The 7507-nt window shown below is 35.0% G+C and overlaps 1 pseudogene; it reads right to left on the bottom strand.

Annotated features, from left to right (window-relative positions):
- Window positions 1-206: 206 nt before the first annotated feature.
- LOC146904084 (uncharacterized) lies at window positions 207-7291 on the bottom strand (annotated as a pseudogene).
- Window positions 7292-7507: the final 216 nt, after the last annotated feature.

Genomic DNA, 7507 nt, shown 5'->3' with positions numbered 1-7507 from the left:
CTCATATATATACACAAACATTAAGGTCTAAGTTATCAAGTGTTCACCTTTTTATTAGGACAAAACTAGCCTTGCTACCGGTGCTACCGTACCGGAAATGTAAAACGATAATGTAATATTTGATAGCAAAATAAAGTAGCATAGGCTGAAGTTATAAGTAAGATACAATAAATTGTAAAGTCAAGTTAACGGAAATACTGTTTCTTCTACAAATTTCTATAAACTTCCTTATACACCACATTCGAAGTAGTATTAATGCATTTGTCGTCGTCATCTGTAAGCAAAATTTTCAGACCATTTCTTGATGTAACTCTTGAAATTGCGACATGGAGTTGTCCATGCGAGAACACAGGGCGCAGAAGGTATATGCCAACTTGCTTCAGTGATTGCGCTTGACTCTTGTTTATTGTCATTGCAAAACACACAGATACAGGGAACTGTCTATGTTGAAATTTAAAATGAATCCTTGTATCTGAAGGCGTCAAATAAAGTCTAGGAATATAAAACTCTTCACCAATGTTACTTCTTGTTATAATTCTCCCTTCCAAAACATATTTTCCCATTTTTGTGATTATCAACCTGGTTCCGTTATAGAGGCCTATAGTAGGATCTAAGTTTCTCATTAACATCACGGGAACTCCAACCTTTAATATAATTTTGTGATTTGCGATAACTGAAGCATTGATAGAGTTTAAAAATTCGGGTGTATGAATATCATCTGGCATGTTCATCATTGATGGTTTTGTTGAAGGAGAATCACAACTTAGATACACCTTTTCCTCGCCAGGAATAAGAGCAAACATGTAATCATTAATCTCATCACATGTAGGCTATGTTTGGATTGATGGAATGTGGTGGAATGGAATGGAGTGGAATGGAGTGGGATGGAATCATATTCCACTGTTTGGATTTGTAAAATTTTAATGGAGTGGAATGGAATATGATGGAATCCATTCCATCATATACCACCACTTCCTCTTATTTTTCATTCCATCCAATTTGGGAGGTAAGCAATGGAATGGACTTTCTTTATTACATAATCGCCATTTGACCCCCCCTATTTTTTATTTCATCACTTTCCATATCATCCTCTTCTTCTTTTTTTTTTGCCATTTATTTTCATGTGCGTCAGCTACTCTCTTCTTCTTGTTTCTCTGTTTATCTTTCTTCTACACAAATTTGATTATACAAAAACCACACAACATAGAGCAAAATTTCAACGTAACCGACAAATAATTCAAAAGCATTGTGAGTTTTTTTTAATGGGAGAAACATCATGAGTTGTGTACGTGAACATAGAATAAAAGACATGCAAGAAAATATGGGGATTAACTCGGACAAATAATTTATTCAAGTACTCAACTTTTTAATTATAAAGTGTATTATCAATTAAGTAATGTTTAATTTTTTAAAAAATAATTCTAATATTTTAAAAGTCAGTATTAAATGATGGAACATGAGAAGCTGCGCCATAGGTACTGAGTTCATGCGAGGATACAGATTTGGATAATCTTCAAGTTTCTTATCCTTAATTATGTTCAACTAGTCAATATTGTTAATATTGTTTATTTGATGTTTTTTTTACGTAAAAGGGTATAATTGGAATAAAAAGTTATAATTCATTCCGTTCCGTCGACTTCCCAAACAATGGAATGGGAAATTAGTTCCATTCCGTCATAAAATATCCAAACAGTGGAATGATATCTTTATTCTGTTCCATTCCATTCCGTTCCATTTCATTCCATTCCGTTTCATTCCACTCCGTTAGATTTAAGCTATCCAAACAGAGCTGTAGAGTTTTTAGGTGTCAAAATAGCTCTATCTTGGAAAAATGTGATGTCATGCATAGATTCCAAAAGAGATGGGTATATGGACTCCAATTGATGCAACATGATCACTTGAACTATGAATGAGCAAATCATCTGGAATTTGCATAGTTATATGGTCATCATTATCCTCTCCAATGCTTCCATCACCAATACCTAGTACTCACTCGCTGAATTCTTTTCTTTCATTGAAGTCACTGTCTAAAGCACCATGTAACAACCTCATATTCTTTTCCTCCTTGTCCGACTCCAATATGTCATTGAATGCCATATAATCAAAGTGATTGACAGGTATTTTGCTTCCAGGTATTTTGGTTAACTTTGTCCTGTCTATCAAGGTTAGCTTGTATCTATGTTCAGTCATTGCATACTTGGGATCATTATGAGTGACCAAAATATTCTCCACCTCACACGCAGAAGAAACATCCACCATTGATTTGAACTTGGAAATCAAGTGCTTCTTCGATGTAGCTTGAATCTTACCAAACTGTTTGATAAGAGAAAATCTTAGAATACGCAATACAGACAACGAAAATATGATACATTACGTGCAGAAACTTAACTAATATTTCCCTAAAACACCATTACCTTTTCGTCAATGAAAAGCATATGGAGAAAGGAACCTTCCTGTGGCGTGGAGTAGTCTGGTATCGTCCATATATGTATCACACGAACTTGTAGCCTAATGTTAATCTTACCGGCAAGGCTGGTAGAAACAGGGGTGATGATTGGTGCCATTGTTTGTTAGGGAATTCTCTTCAGCTAACCTGGATAGTTGATGATTGGTAGTGTATGAGGATAAGAGTGGATGTCAAAAATTCCAAAACAATGTTATATAGCTTCAATTAATAAGGCAGTCAAAAAGCTCAGCTATGAGTTTATTGGAAAAAGCTAAGGTTAATGACAGTATATGGATATTAATTGGCTAAGCAGATACAAAATGTTCACTCACAATCTTGTACATTGATACACTACAAAACGGCGCATGGTAAAAAATAAAGGGGGGACATTGCGTTAATGCTCTGATTGTTCTTGTCTGCATTGAGTCTTATTCAATGTATTGGAAGCGGAAACGGTTGACTTTTCACCTTCAAGGAATTAAAATATGTAGGTATGCATGAGAAAACACATGGTACCCAAAATTGTTGAGCTCCCACACGTAACCAAATATTGTGTCCTTTGGACTTGGTTGATTTTGTTTGAAAATTTCACAAAAGACATAAATTCATTAGATATTAACATATTGCATCTAAATTCCAATTTAAATGTCGTATATGAATTTTAACATGAAATAAACACAATCACATGCACATTTAGCTCCAACCTTGTTTTACATTATGCTATGAGAATTATTTCAATCTGTTAGGCTTGTAATACCATTAACACAGACAATGCTTCTCCACCATCTTCTTATAGATAGAAATTACGATGATCATGATTTTTGTGTTTCAAGGACCCTTTTGACATATTTGTCATCTCAACTCAACTTAGGTTAATAGCTACTAGCACTTGATTAGAATTCAGGCTCATTAGTATTATTATTCTAGGGCTTTAATATGTGTTTCATCCCTGCAATTAGGGGTCATTTAAAATTTGGTCCCTGTAATCGCTAATCCTGGCAAATTACCCTTACAGACGTTAATCATTTAAAATTTCGTCCCTACACCCACTTACTGCCACGTCATCAAATTAGCAAAATGACATGGGAATGGACAAAAATACCCTCATCATCCTTCTTCTTCCTATGAAAAGTTATCCAAAGAACATTATCATTCAAAACAATCCCAAATGACATCTAAAGCTCACCGAAATGCCTAGCATCGATACCATCTTGATTATTCTTCTTGAAATCAATTCCACTTAGTCTCAAAAGCTCAATTGAATCATTTGCAAAAACATCCTCATTAACATTGAACAAGCTTCAACATAATTGAACAAGCTTCAACATATCAACATTATCTTTTAGGATTTTGTAATGATAATCATAATTGCTCTTGAAATTCCCAACAGGTCGAAGAACAATACCAGGGATTGAAACCATAAAAGCAAAAGAACAACAACAACACTAATAACAAAGAAACGAAATGATTGATCGAAACGGTAACGGCGGTGTTACGAAAAGTAACACAAGTGGGAAACAAGATTCACACATCCTAACCCTCAAAGCTCTGGAAATTTTAGGTAAAAAAACAAAAAATCCAAACCTTCATCTTCAATAAAAAATCCTTCCCTAGCTACGATTCTTTTCTTCTTCCGACAGAGCTCGTTTCACATCCGCCAGCAATAAATCCAACAGCTTCGCCGCCGTCAACAAATACAACAGCTTCGTCGCCGTCGTGATGCTCTTAACCACCAAATCAAACGAACGAACCCGAAAACACGTTGTGGCCAGAAAACCCAACGAACCCGGAAACGAAAACGATTGATAACGACATCTTTGTTGCCTTCGTCGATGATGGTCGTCGCCAACCTTCATGTACGCCAGAAAATGAACCGTGAGTTTATTGAAGCTCAATCGATTCTGTGAAGGTTTGTGAGAGAATTCAAAGATTTTGGGAGAGACCATGATAGTGAATTGTGTGAAAGATCAAGATATTCGAGTGATTTGAGTGTGGTTATGGATGGAGGGATTGAACCAGAGAAGGTATTGGATCAGATAGGAGTTATTGAATTTGGGTTATTTGTAGGAGTTATTAAATTGGTGAAATGATTAAAGTGTAATTAAGGTTCTTGTAAGATAGGAAGAAGAAAGGGAGAATTTTTGGTTAAAGAAAAGAAGAATTTCTGGACAGGGAAGAAGATAGGGAAGAAGGAAGATAAAGCCAGGGGGTATTTTTGCCAATTCACGTGCATATGAATCAATTAACAATGCCACCTCATCAGATTAGTGACGTGGCAGTCATTAACTGGGTCAAAGGACGAAATATTTAATGATTAAACATTGCAAGGGTAATTTGCCAGGATTAGCGATTACAGGGACCAATTTTTAAATGACCCCTAATTGCAAGGACTAAACACATATTAAAGCCTTATTCCGGTTAAGCTTTTAGCTAGTATTATTGCATATAAAATTGACATGGATTGATTCTGCATATAGATATAAAACAAAACAAAAATAAACATTGAACATCATTGCATAATACGAAACTTATACTAATAGCCATTACAACCAAAATTGGTGAAGATACATTATAAAACATGGAAAAAAAAAACATCTTCACTCTTGGCAACTTTACAATCTTAGCAATAAACTTAAACATTGAAAAAAAAAACATCAAGATAACATAGCATAAATTCAAATAATACTACAAATTAAATAAAACCACGTTCATTCTAGTAGTTAACAACCCTAAAGAAAAGCTTTTCATTCCTTCCAACATAAGGAGCACCAACGATCAAACAAACACCATTCTGAAGCCTCCGAACCTTAACCATTCGGTCCCAACCACCATCTAGCTTGAAATATGGAATTTGCTTCGCAACATACTTTAGTGTGTAGTGCCACCTATTGCCACACTCATCGACCAACTTTGGATTTGTTGTGCTTGTGTTCTGATGACACTAGGTCATATATCACTTTTGCTATAATTTTTATGTACTTTTAGTTGAGTTCAGGTGATTTTGCATGGGTTATGAGCTATAAAGAAGTGAAATTCAAATGCATGAGTACAAGAAGCATCGTACTACGATCTTTAGCATTATACTACGATTTGGAGATGTTTTGAGGAGTTTTGGCCACTAGAAAAATCGTAGTACGATCTGCAAGCATCGTACTACGATGAAGGGGAGAGTCTGGGTTCGATCTACGATTAATGAGGAATCGTACTACGATTTTAAGCATCGTAGTACGATTTTTACGTGACCTGGAAATTTTCTATAAAATCCAAACTCTTTCTTGAAAGAAGGGTTCGAAATTTGAGAGAAAAAGAGTAACTTTTGGAGCTGGAGATCTGAGCAGAAGGTGGGAGACCATCAAAACTCATAGCCGGTTATCAATTTCATATAATGAATTCTTATATCTCATTAGTTATTTGTGCTTTAGACATGAGTAGCTAGATCCTTTGTGATTAGGTCAAGAGATGATTCTGTACTAGCTCATGTTATGTAACCTGAAACTCTTACGTTTAATGAATGTCAATCTAGTTTATTCAATATAATTTGTTCATAATGATTTTATGTTTCTATCCTAATATAATTGATTCCAGAGATTATATGACTATTGATACTAGTGTGTAACTTGGAAATATTTATACTGTTCGATCTAACAGATAATCTAGGGATGGAAAGTTGGTAGGTTGTGATAGTTGAATTAACGGACTTAAAACCTTTGATGATTATAGGTTCACCTAAAGGATTATGGAATTATAATTAGATAAAGAGGACTTAGGGTCAAGGGATTGACCTAAGTCATTTTGTTAATTTGTCGTTAACTTACAAGCATTCGTAAACTTAAGAAACAAGTTGCTAAAGAGCGATGTGCAGATGAATCGAATGACCAAGTCATTTCTCTTTATTATTTCTAAAACCAACTTTGCGTTAATCATTTAGTTACCATTGCACTCAAAAAACCAGCCTACGGCAACCCCCCCCCCCCCCCCCCCCCATTTAATTATATCTAAATGTTATGGTTCATGTTACGTGGAAATCAAAATAGTCCCTGAGGAAACGAATTATTTTATTACTCGATTCAAATTAGTACACTTGCTAATTTTCTATCATGTCCAAAGCAATCTGACAGAAACCAACATAGGCAAGCACCTTCGCAACGAAAATTTAATAGATTAGTAAGCATCCATGGAACTTAGTAAATTATAAACAACACATTATAAAAAAATCAACCAAGAATCCAGAATGCAGTTCATCAGCATAAATCCTCTTCTCGTAAATGAACTGAAAGTTGAACTCATCATGCATAAAAGGGATAGGAAAAACATTTCCCAAATGAAAATGCACACCATTTTTGTCAAGAGAAAATTTCATAGAAGGGCAGAACTTTGGACATCTGACTTTACCACCAAAACGATCCCTCAAACGGATATTGAACTTTCCATTAGTAACAAATACCAAGATTACCCGGTCACCAAGTGATAAGTGATAAAAATCACGCAGCGATGCCATCCTTTTCTCAGGAAAATGACATGGTTGTTTCTCTGAACCAATACCTCAAACTCATTATTATTAGCATCCACCAGTGTGGCATGCTTATCAATCTGATCATCGAAGTCATGTGCAAACATGGTAAGCAGTGATACAACACCTTGTAAAACATAATACACGCAAAAAATCAGAAAATAATAATCATAATACACGCTAACACGAAAATATAAAGGCTCAGAGATATTACTAACATATTGGACGTCAAATTCAACCAAGTATGTCCTATACTTCAGGCGCAACTCATTAATTCTGATTTCAAACTCACCTACTGGATTAGGATTCAATGGTACTGCAACGATAGAAACAAAACAAAATAGTTATTAGCGTACGATAAGGAGGATTGATATGAAACAATATAAATAACTTTTATTTTCTCAATGTTGTTTACCAGTCAGAGAGTGGTATGAGAGGAAAGTGATGACACTGCTGTGAGCAATATCTTACGTGAAGTGAACTAAGGGTTTAGGGTAAGAGAAAAATGGTTGTGAAGGGTATTTATAACCACATGAATTGATAATAAAGTA

The sequence above is a fragment of the Medicago sativa genome, chromosome 7 (genome assembly GCF_051527215.1).
Source record: "Medicago sativa cultivar Bolivia chromosome 7, Bolivia_mono, whole genome shotgun sequence".
In the NCBI taxonomy this organism is placed as follows: domain Eukaryota; kingdom Viridiplantae; phylum Streptophyta; class Magnoliopsida; order Fabales; family Fabaceae; genus Medicago; species Medicago sativa.
Note: the sequence above shows the minus strand (reverse complement) of the source record. Positions and strands in the feature narration are given on the sequence as shown.